Source organism: Pogona vitticeps, chromosome 2 (genome assembly GCF_051106095.1).
Source record: "Pogona vitticeps strain Pit_001003342236 chromosome 2, PviZW2.1, whole genome shotgun sequence".
Lineage (NCBI taxonomy): Eukaryota > Metazoa > Chordata > Lepidosauria > Squamata > Agamidae > Pogona > Pogona vitticeps.
This window is the reverse complement of record NC_135784.1, coordinates 238020068-238032416: the sequence shown is the minus strand read 5'-3', so window position 1 is coordinate 238032416 and position 12349 is coordinate 238020068.

Below are 12349 nucleotides of genomic sequence, written 5' to 3'. Positions count from 1 at the left end.
GCGTCAGATAAACTGTCACCCAAATTGCAAACTAATTAGTGATTCAAACATTTTCGAGCTGATTGATGACAGAATAATTTACGCTTGTTTCTCAGTTTCCAGCTGGCACAGGCTGCTGACTGGAGCCCTAATTAGCGCGAGTACATCAGTCATGTTCTGCCAAGGCAGCACATACAATTAAAAGGCAGTTTAAATGGAATATCACATTAAAAAGGCTGGTAGATGCAAATGTGAGGAAACAGCACTTTAGGAAGAAATGACAACAGAACCCCATAAACCAAAACAGAATAGATCGGGATTTGCGGGGGAGGGGGGACCCAAAAGCACAAAGAAGGAACTTTTCTTTTATGTAGATTATTTAACAAAACAAAACAAACAGAGAGGCAAAATGTGCACAGTAAATACTCCTTAATCTGATGAGCTTCAGAAACCATGGCCTCTTATTAATAATATCCTGGGTATACATTTGAATGTTTATTTCTCTCATTAGTTTCTAGATTAAAGACCAATTTTGCAAGATGGATCACCTTTGTAATGGTTTCCCACCTCATCCCAAAAGAGGCAAATTTAACTTTGTTGAGCTCACCACATCCCTAATTTGCCACCTCCTTTGTGCTGCTTAATGTGAACTTTAACAGGAAACTTATATCTGTTCTGCTTTCTGCAGGTGAGCTAAGGTCTTGCAAAACATCTATGAGAAATCTACCACCTTAGGTTTAGCAAAACCTGGTGCTAGTTTTAGCAGAAAAGCTATTTATTATGGGATACCTCATTGCTGCTGATTTAATAAGTTTGTGATAGGAGGGGAAACTTAATGGTTTGCTCTCATAAACAAACGAAAATACATGTAAGAATGCAAACAGTTACCTCTTACATTACTCACTTTAATAAAGATGTTGTTTAATCACTAAGTCATGTCTGACTCTTTGTGACCCCATGGACCAGAGCATGCCAGGCCCTGCTGTCTTCCACTGCCTCCTAGAGGTGGGTCAAATTCATGTTGGTAGCTTCGATGACACTGTCCAACCATCTCGTCCTCTGTCGTCCCCTTCTCCTCTTGCCTTCACACTTTCCCCAAATCAGGGTCTTTTCCAGGGAGTCTTCGCTTCTCATGAGATGGTCAAAGTATTGGAGCCTCAGTTTCAGGATCTGTCCTTCCAGTGAACACTCATGGTTGATTACCTTCAAAATGGATAGGTTTGTTCTCTTTGAAGCCCAGGGGACTCTCAAGAGTCTCCTCCAGCACTACCATTCAAAAGCATCAATTCTTCGGTGGTTAGCCTTCTTTATGGTTCAGCTCTCACTTCCATACATCACTACTGGAAAAACCATAGCTTTGACTATGTGGACCTTTGTTGGAAAGGTGATGTCTCTGCTTTTGAAGATGTTGTCATCACTTTCCTCCCAAGAAGCAGGTGTCTTTTAATTTCGTGGCTGCTTTCACCATCTGCAGTGATCATGGAGCCCAAGAAGGTAAACTCTGTCACTGCCTCCATATCTTCCCCCTCTATTTGCCAGTAGGTGATGGAACCAGTGGCCATGATCTTAGTTTTTTGATGCTGAGCTTCAGACAATTATTTGTGCTCTCCTCTTTCACCCTCATTAAGAGGTTGTTTAATTCCTCCTCACTTTCTGCCATCAGAGTGGTATTATCTGCATATTGGAGGTTGTTGATATTTCTTCCAGCAATCTTAATTCTGGCTTGGGGTTCATCCAGTCCTGCATTTTGCATGATGTATTCTGCATATAAGTTAAGTAAGCAGGGGGACGTTTTTGAGATTGTATCCCAGTACAGCTTTTCCCACTCTTTTGTTGACTATGAGGGTTACTCCATATCTTCTATGGGATTCTTGCCCACAATAGTAGATATGATAATGGTTTGAACTGAATTTTCCCATTCCCATCCATTTTAGTTCACAGATACCCAGGATATCAATGTTTATTCTTGCCATCTCCTGTTTGACCACATCCAGCTTACCAAGGTTCATAGATCTTACATTCCAGGTTCCTATGCAGTATTTTTCTTTGCAGCATCTGACTTTCCTTTCACTTCCAGGTGCGTCTGCAGCTGAGCATCCTTTCGGCTTTGGCCCAACCACTTCATTAGCTCTGGAGCTACTTGTCCTTGTCCTCCACTCTTCCTCAGTAACATGTTAAACGCCTTCCGACCTGAGGGGCTCATCTTCCAGCGTCATATCTTTTAGCCTTATGTTTCTGTCCATGGAGTTTTCTTGGCAAAGATACTGGCATGGCTTGCCAATTCCTACTCCATGTGGATCGCATTTACGTAGTCAGAACTCTCCACTATGATCTGTCTGACTTGGGTGTCCCTGCACGGCATATCCCATAGCTTTTCTGAATTACTCAAGCCCCTTCGCCATGACAAGGCAGCAATCCATGAAGGGGTTACTAAGCATACTTACAGTTATTTTTACCATCACTATACATACCTCTTAGTCTATTAATACCCAAGCAAAATGTGCACTTTAAGTATATTCCATAGCTATTGCACCAACCGAACAGTTAACACTGAACTCAGATAAAAACACAGAATTTTATCTTGTCATTTGGTCTCCTAGACAAAGCATCAACAACCACATTTTGGGTCCCTTTTACGCTGTGGATTTCAAAGTCAAAGTTGGCTCAAATCATCCTTAGCCATAGAAGAGGAGAGTGGTCGGTGCACAGGACAAATCTTTTCCCCCAAATGTACGGCTTCAGCTTCCGCAGCATCCATATGCCAGCTAGATACTCTTTTTCTATTGTGGACAAGTGTTTCTCACCCAACTGAAGTTTCTTGCTGATGTACATCACCGGGTGCACATTTCTACTGTCATCAACTTGGCTCAACATGTCTCCCAGTCCCACGTTTGACGCATCCGTGTAGATGATGAAGTCACGGTCAAAGTCCGGTGCAATAAGGACACGTCCTGAAGTCAGTGCCTTCTTCAGATGATTGAAGGCTACCTGGCACTCTGACGTCCACTGGATGTTTTCAGCTTGCTTCTTTCAGATTATGTCTGTTTTCTTTTTGATTGGCTTCATTTTCTCAACTGTGGGAAGGATAAGTAGTTTATTCAACTCCTCGAGAACAGCTATGTCTACATTCTTCTTTGAAATCTTCTTACTCTTGCCTTCACCCTCACCTGTAAACTCGACCACAGGTATTTTTTATCACAAAGCTCTTCTTTTGAGGGGGTCCAGTTTCCCGGGTCACCTAAAAAATTACAGGCAAGTTCCTTTTAAGTGCAATCTCAAACACTTGGCTTATTTCAGATTTATTGAGATTTTCATCATCTGGTTCTCTCCTATTAATCTCTGGTTTCTCAGGTAGTAGCTCATTTTGCAGGTTTTCCAGTGCTTTTGCAGCTGCATGCTAAGCCTTCTTAATACAAGTTCCTTCATAACAAATCTACAGGTCCTGACCATGCTAACTGCAATTTATTCCCCTTTATGGGTCTCAGCATCAGTACTTCGTCCTCAGGACATAATGTTCTTTCCCAGGCCTTTTTATCATACCGAAGGAAAACTCCGATTTCAAACCTCCACTGCCTTGTGGCTATATCCATTCATGGAAAAGGCTTCAGGAGTTAACCTCGAGGCAAAATCCGGAGCTGGAGTCCCGAAGGCAGCATGTGTCGTTCTGCCAACTCCTGCGACATTGCTGGAACCAGTTGTATTGGCTCTTGCCTTTCCATTGGATCATTTCAGCAATGTGGAGAGGGGGGATCTGCTGCTTGGGTAACAGCCTATCCTCCATATTACCTTACCCGGGCTTCATGCTCTGGAGAGGACACTCCTCGATTCAGAGCATGTTACCATAGTCTCTTGAGACTGAAGGATGCCTATGCTATATTTATCATACCCACTTTTCTGCTTTTCTTGAGCACCCTTTAAGTTTTGCTCTGCTATTTCTAAGGACTTTTGCAAACATCCATGTACACTATAATGGACTCAGGGTCACCCTCTTTATAATCTTCCCAGTTCTGACAAAGTAAATCTAGGGGTCCTCTTACTTTTACAAATAAAAGTTCGAAAGGACTAAACCTGGTACTTTCTTGGAGTATGTCCTATAAGCATATAATAATGACTGCAGTTTATTATCCCAGTCATTTGGGTTCTCTGCTACATATGCGCATATCATTCTCATGAAGGTGCCACTAAATTTCTCCACTATACCATTGGTCTGGGGATGATAAGGAGAAGTAGTGATGTGGGAAATTCAGAAGACTTTCCACAACTGCTTTATTATGTGGGAAGTAAAAGATGTTCCCAAATCTGTTACTATTTCTGAAGCAAAACACATTCGGCACATGTAGTTAACTAAGGCATCTGCCACAGTTTTGGTCTCTATATTTCTTAGTGGTACTGCTTCAGGGTATCTAGTGGCATAATCTATAATAGATAGGATGAATCTGTTTCCTCGTCTAGTCTAGTTAAGGGTCCCACTAGGTGCAGACCCAAGTGTTCAAAAGGGGTTGAGATCACTGGTAATGGGCATAGCTTAGCCCTCATCTTGTCATTTACAGTACCTTGTTCTTGGTAAGTATCACAGTTTTGACATTATTGTTTAACTTGCTTCTCCATCCCTGGCCAATAAAAGGTCTGGGCCACCCTTTGCTTAGTGCAAGAGATGCCTGTGTGTGCTCCAAATACACCTTTGTGTGCCTTTTCCAAAATATTTTCTCAGTATTTAACCCGTACAATTAACTGTTTGTGGGGTCCTTCCCCTCCCCTATGAGGAGTCATTAAAACCTCTCTGTACAATAAATCTTTTTCCACACAATACTTCTCTGGATGTTCTTTTGAATTTCACATTGGGCAAAAAAAATGTCTTTGTTTACCACAAGCATAACATTGTTTATTTGCTCTATGTTCAGCGCAAAGAGATCTATTAATTTTTCCCTCAGAACTATTTGATTTCAGGGGACTTTGCTCAGGGAATGAGGGTTTCACTTTAAAATGGCTTCCCTTAGCTTGAGCCTGACCGAAGTAATTTTTACTGGATTTACTGTCATCCCACACTTTTCTACCAATTTTTACCTCAGAAAATCGAGGATCTCTGATCCCACCAATAGAATCAGCATATTCAGACACTTGTTGCACATTTTAGGATCCTTGTCCTTTTTATTTTTATTTATTTATTTATTTATTTATTTATTTATTTATTTATTTATTTATTTATTTATTTATTTATTTATTTATTTATTTATTTATTTATTTCTATAACTATAACAAAAACAAATCATATACATAAAACATATAAACTCAAACACAATAACAGTGTTTCCCACCACCATATATGGGACCTCTTGCCATATTCTTCTTTTTCTTCCTTCTTCTTCTTCTATTGTCCTCTTCTCCAGAACTGCATAGATTCTTGATCTGGAGCTTTCCCTTTCCCCCTTATTAACATATATTCCAAAAAATTGCCCCATACTACATAAAAATTGTTCTTTTTATTTATTTATTTATTTATTTATTTATTTATTTATTTATTTATTTATTTATTTATTTATTTATTTATTTATTTATTTATTTATTTATTTCCCACCTGTCTGGGTGACTCATCCACTCTAGGCGGCTTACAATATAGGATAAAACAATTAAATGCAAAAAAGTACATAATCGTTCTATAACGATTGTAATAAAATAGAGGGATAATAAAATAAGGGAAAATAAGAAAAGAGATCAGGCATTGACTGGAGGGAAGGCCTGGATGTATAACCATGTTTTTAATTGGGTTTTAAAGATTCCCAGTGTAGGGGCAGTGCGAATCTCCAGAGGGAGGTTGTTCCATAGGTGAGGAGCCACCGCCGAGAAGGCCCAGTTTCATGTTTTCTCCTTCTGGGCCTCTCTCGGTGTCAGGCTCCTCATCCTCACCTCCTGACTTGCACGGGTGATCTGGGTAGACCTTGGTGGGAGCAGGCATTCTGCCAAATATCGAGGTCCTAAACCGTTTAGGGCTTTATAAGTAAGCATTAAAACTTTGAAGTTGATGCGGAAACGAATGGGCAGCCAATGCAGTGCGGCCAGAGTTGGAGAAATGTGTTGATATTTTCTCACTCCAGTAAGGAGTCTGGCCACCTCATTCTGCACCACCTGAAGTTTGCGCATCAGCCTTAAAGGCAGCCCCATGTAGAGTGTGTTACAGTGGTCTAATCTTGAGATTACGAGTGCATGCACCAAGGTAGTGAGTGCCCCTGTGTCTAGATAGGGCTGCAGCCGGGCAACCTGCCAAAGGTGGAAAAAGGCGGTGCGGACTACGGACGCTACCTGCATTTCCATGGTGAGCATCGGGTCTAAATATATGCCGAAGCTGCAAACCCCACTCTTTGTGGCCAGGGTCACCCCCAAACATGAGAGAATCACCCAAGCTGCCAGCCACAGGGCCACCCACCCTCAGAACTTACGTCTTGTCTGGGTTCAGCCTCAGCCCATTCTCCTGCATCCATTCCAGTACGGCCCCCAGGCAACGCTGCAGGGACAGGATGGCATCACCTGCGGTTGGTGAAAAGATGTAGTGCTGGGTGTCATTGGCATATTGATGACACAATGCCCCACATTCCCTGATGACCCCTCCCAGCAGCCTCATATAGATGTTAAACAGCATTGGGGAGCTAATCGACCCCTGTGGGACCCCACAATTGAGATTCCACAGGGCCGAGACACTCGCCCCAAGCTGAACTCTCTGGGGGCAGTCCTCCAAGAAGGAACACAGCCAGGCTAGCACCAAGCCACCTATTCCCAACTCAAGGAGCCTCCCCAGGAGGATACCATGGTTGACGGTATCGAAGGCCACCAAGATGTCGAGGAGGACCAGCAGAGACATTTTGCCCCTGTCAGCCTCCCTCAACAGGTCATCGTACAGGGTGACCAATGCCGTCTCTGTACTGTGGCACGGCCTGAAGCCCGACTGAAATTGATCCAGGGCATCTGTTTCATCCAAGCAGGCCTGAAGCTGATCGGCCACCACCCTCTCGACCACTTTGCTCATGAAAGAAACATTGGTGATGGCCCTGTAATTGCCAGTTTCGTCCGCCACCAAACTAGGTTTCTTTCTTATGGGACTAATGAGTGTCTCCTTGAGGGCAGATGGAAATCTGCCCTCAAGGAAAGACCCATTTATTATTACTGTGGCCCATTATGTTGTTATCGGCCTGGCTGCTTTGATTAGCCAGGCCGGGCAAGGGTCAAGGTAGGAGGTGGTGGCCTGGCAGCGGTCAAGCACCTTGTGCACGGAGACACCTCTGCTCGACTCACTGTATTCGAAAAAGAAGAGAGCTCCCGGTGGATGGCCTCCACTTTAGATTTTTTAAAGGCTGCAAACTGGTCAGGTGAGAAACTAAGGGGAGGCCTATCACCTGAATCAGTTCTGGATAGGTTGTGCACTATACGGAACAACTACGCCTGCTGGTTTGAAGCTTCGCTTATCCGGTTAGCAAAGAAAGATCGACAAGCAGCCTTTACCATAGTTAGGTAAAGGTTAGTTGCGACCCTAACAGCTATCCAATTATAATCCGCAGGGTGTTTCCTCCACCTACGCTCTAGCCTTCTCCTATATCGCTTCATCGCTCGAAGCTCCTGGTTGAACCAGGGCACTGGCCGAGCTCTGCACTAGAGAGAGCGTTTAGGCACGATCATGTCTATAGCTCTAGTGGCAGCGATGGACCAGCTGTCAACCAGAGCCTCGACAGGAGTGCCAGCCAGGTCAGCCGTAACACCTCTCATGGCCTCCTGGAATCCAACAGGATCCAGTAGCCTTCGAGGGCAGACCATAGAAATAGGTCCCTGTTCCCTGCAAGGGGGGAGTGCCATTGAGAGGTTACATTTTATTAGGTGGTGATCTGACCATGACAAGGGGACCGACACAAGGTCAGTCACCATCAGATCACACTCGCTCCAGTTAGTGGGAAAGACCAGGTCCAATGTGTGGCCACCCACATGGGTGAGGCCGATGACATGTTGGAACATGTTCAAGGAAGTCGTGGTTAGGAACTCAAGAGCTGGCCCAGAAGCCTCTGCCCCCACATGCATGTTGAAATCGCCCAAGACCAGAAGCCTCAGGGAACCCAACAATGCTGCAGAGACAAAGTCGGCCAGCTCTGGAAGGGAAATGGCTGGGTCGCGGGGATCACGGTAATCCAGCAAAATCCCAATACCATCCCTGGCCCCAATTGCCACGCGGAGTGCCTCTAGACCCGGCTTTACCACCAAGGAGTGCCTAGTAACCTCCAAGACGGATTTATAAACAATGGCTACTCCCCCCCACCCCTCCAGTCTACCCTGGTGCTGGACGGCATAACTGGGTGGACAGATGAGAGCGAGGGGAGGAACCCCCTCTCCACAAATCCACCTCTCGGTTATGCGTGCCAGGTCTGCATCCTCCTCCAGGATAAGATCATGAATCAACTGGGGCTTATTGGATACAGGCCTGGCATTCAACAGCACCAGAGTTAGAGTGGAGAGCTGGCTGGGCTGGCTACCTCGATACTGGGGGTTGGTTACAGTCTCAGAACAATGAACAGCTGTCAAACATCTGTTCATCATTCTTCTGACATGAGTAGGGACTGTGCCAACACTATATCTCCCTCTATCCGTGATCACCGAGATGTTCAGTGGCTCCTCGCTGGGCAGACAGGCCCTCCACTCCATATCAAAAGAAAAAAGGGAGAAGAAAAAAAGAAAAAACAAGAAGTACCCTAAATTAATACAATAGATTAAATAACACAATACATACAGAAATACATAAATCAATTAAAGTGCTATCAATTAAACACCCAAGTTATAAACTACACTAAAAAAACTTTTAAAAAGACCCAGAAGTGATTATCCCCCACATATAGTCCTGATTCATCTTCCTCTGCCACACAACCTTGTTCTCTTGGATTTCATTCTCTTCAATATTGTGGGCAATGCTAGCATTTGAGTGGAAGTTCACAGATACCTCAATAATGAACACAGGAAGCAACAAGAGCACCAGAATCCACACTGAGAATGGCACTATCGTTGTCATTTCCCTCCCGTGAGAGGCAGCTAAAGAGTCAATGCTAATAGTCTTAATAGAGCAGGTAGAGAGAGTAAGTCCTGGAAAAGATGTTCTCATTAGAGCAGCCAACATGACGATTTACTTGACCGGCCGGCAACACAACAGATAACTCTCTCTCCCTCATGGGCGCCTCAGCTATCCCACCGAGTCTCCCCTCCAAGAGCCTGGAATGGACCGCTCTGCCTCACCAGCATCCCCAGATCACTCACAGAAAGCTGCAGCAAATCCAGCAACTCCAGCTCCAGACTCCAGTCTCAGGGCGACCCCTGGTCTCTCCCCAGCAAGAAGGAACAATGTCCTCCCCAGCAAGAGAATGATGTCCTCTGGGGGTCGAGTGAGGACCCTCTGAGCAACGCTGGAAGCGGCAACAAACTCCACCACCACAAACTCCACTGGCTCCACGCTCTGAGCTCCATCTCCAACGCTCACCCCACTGCCCACTCCACAAGCTCCTCTTCCAGGCAAAAGGACCTGAGCTGCTCTCTGACCACCTCAAAGCGCTGACAAGCAGCAGAAGAAAGCGAGTCAGTAAAAAAGGGGGGGAAAGAAAGGGGGAAAATAAAACACAAGTGAAGGAAGGAAAGGGAAAAAATAAAACACAAGAATATGGAAGTGAGGATGCAAAATAAAAGTAAAAGAAGAGGAAAGGGAAGAAGAAAAAAGTAAAAAGCCGGACGGCACGGTGAAAAAATGCGGTGGAAAAAATGCTAACTGCCTGCCACCGGTGCCATCTTAGCTTTACCAGATAATGCAATTCCCCTGGCAAAAGTGAATAAAATTGTTTGTAATCCAAACACATTTTTCATTTGTTCTAAACAAATGATATCTTCTTGCTCTAACCACTCTTAAGATATTGATTTAAACATGCTCGGGCAAAAGACTCCTCAGGTTCCTTTGAGATTGCACGAAATTTTCTTCTGAGGTGCTCTGAATTAATCCCAAATCTGGAATACACGATCTTTCTACTCAGGTCTTGCACATGCAAGACAATGGCTTTCTATCACCATGCTTATTCCTCCTCTTTTTCTGCTGTCTGACATTTTTGTCTTTTCCAGTGGCTCTTGCCTTCTCATAATGTGTCCAAATATGATAATTTCAGTTTAGTAAGATTTCAGCCTCAGTTCGCTCCAAGCTCCTTTATTTATTCTTCTGGTAGTACATGCATCCATCAATCCCTCCTACAAATTTTTTAATTATTGTTATCATGTCCAGCTTTTGCACATGTACATAGAAATCTAAAATACCATCAAATAGATGTTCTTGGCCTTGAATTCCAGCAACATCTTCCAAGTCTGTTTTCTGATTTCTTGACTTCAATCTCCATTTGAATTGATGGATTTTTCATAACCAAGGCACAGGCAATACTTTGAGTTCTTGATAAAATATATATCATACATGTGTCATTCATACAACTAGACCAACTATTCCTGTACCTATTGACACCACCAGGTCTAGATCAGCAACAACAGGGATTATTGAAATGGGGAATGGGAAACCAACAAGCCACTCTCCTATAGGCCTTGCTAGGGCAAATTTAGCACTGCAGCACTTGCCCCTGTCATGTTTCAGTCTGGTTCAAGCCCCTAGTAAATTCCATTGGTGCCAGAGAGCACTTAGTTTTCTTTAAAAAGTCTTCCAAGGTTGACCAATGTGGGGGCTCACAGGAAGGAAGGCTTATAAGCCTCAATAGGGCCTGAGGCCCCTGGCTACCTCCTCTGACTCTTGAAGTTTGTATTCTGTCTAGTCCTCCAGAATCCAATTGAAAGGACAACAAATGTTAGGAAAACAGAGAGCCAACTTTGAAATGGATGGACTCCACTAACATAATTTGAAGGCAAATTACTAAAAAAGAACAAACATGAGCAACATTTTGACCTCATAAGTGTCTTCATTAAACTGGGCACCACAGAGCTGTGTATAATGGCCAGCCTGATGAATATCTGTACACAGTTGAAAGCTAGCATATTTGTGATTTTTAAATGGTCTAATAAATTTCTCACTCACTTTTGCCTTCATACAAGGATCACATAGACTTTTCTTTTTCTTTTTAAGTTGGACTATGGAAGATACTCTGAATGGCTGCTGAAAGCACCATCTACAGCCGAGTGCAGACATTTAGCATTGCCCAAGATGGAATGCAAATTGAGAGTTCATCTTCCTCTGGCCACGAGAGAATCCTTTTAATTTGGCTGCAGTTGACTCACTCTAATATGTGGGCTAAATTTTACCCATTTGTTGTTGTTGTCATTGTTATGATATAGGGTTTGTTGTGTTTCTGTGTGCCCCGGCATGGACATCTGGCCATAATTTTTAGAGCTGTTGTGTTTCTTCTGCACCACCCACAGCTCTGTGATGACCAGCCTAATGAGAACCTGTAGAGGATTAAAAGCTAGCTTTTTTGATTGGGGTGTTTTTAGAATTTTAATGAAGGTATCACCCATCCTTGCTTCTCGATTTTTTATAAGGACCACCCAGCTCCCAATTTTTTTCTTTTCAATCCAATTAGTTATTACTCTAGACTTTCAAATTTTACACAACTACACTTTCAACGTGGAGATAATTTTATGTCTAAACTGATAGCCAAAATCCTGGAAGCAACCAATAGGTTCTGAACCAGATCTGTATATATAGGGTCTGTTTGTCAACATGACAAAGCAGAACTATTAGAGAGTCACAAGACATAAACATGTGGTATTATTGATATTGCACATTTAAAATCCCCACCCCATAGGAGGGTAGTCCCATCAAATGTGCATAAAGCTTTATCATTTTCACATCCCCAACACCTGTCTTCACAGCTTTCATTAATATGATTCATTTAGCTGTAAGACAGTATTGATAAAACATTTTCTAGTAGTTTTGTTTCATATAAATGCAGAATGAATATCCCAGAACTTGTGAAAATATTTTCTTCCACTCCTGCTATAAGAAAATGTGGCCAATCATTCTCTCTTGTCTTGTTTTTGAAATTGTATCTTCTAATGCTAATGATAATTAACAGGCAAATTTCTGATTGCAAGCCATTTCACTATCACCATTCATAAATCAATTGCTCAAGAGTAGTTAGATGTCAATCCACTGCAGATTAAAATGATTTCTGTTTAGACTTACAAATTCAGTGAAGAATTAACTGTCTTACAAACAACAGTTTACTGTGACTGAGCAAATCTAGCTCTTGAACAATGTAACTTCACACAACTGAGAATTCCTCATGAAGAAGTGAAATGGATCTGAACAAAACCAACATCAGCAAAAAACCAAACAGAAAAAAGGTGACCTGTAGTCATTCTCTTCCTTAGA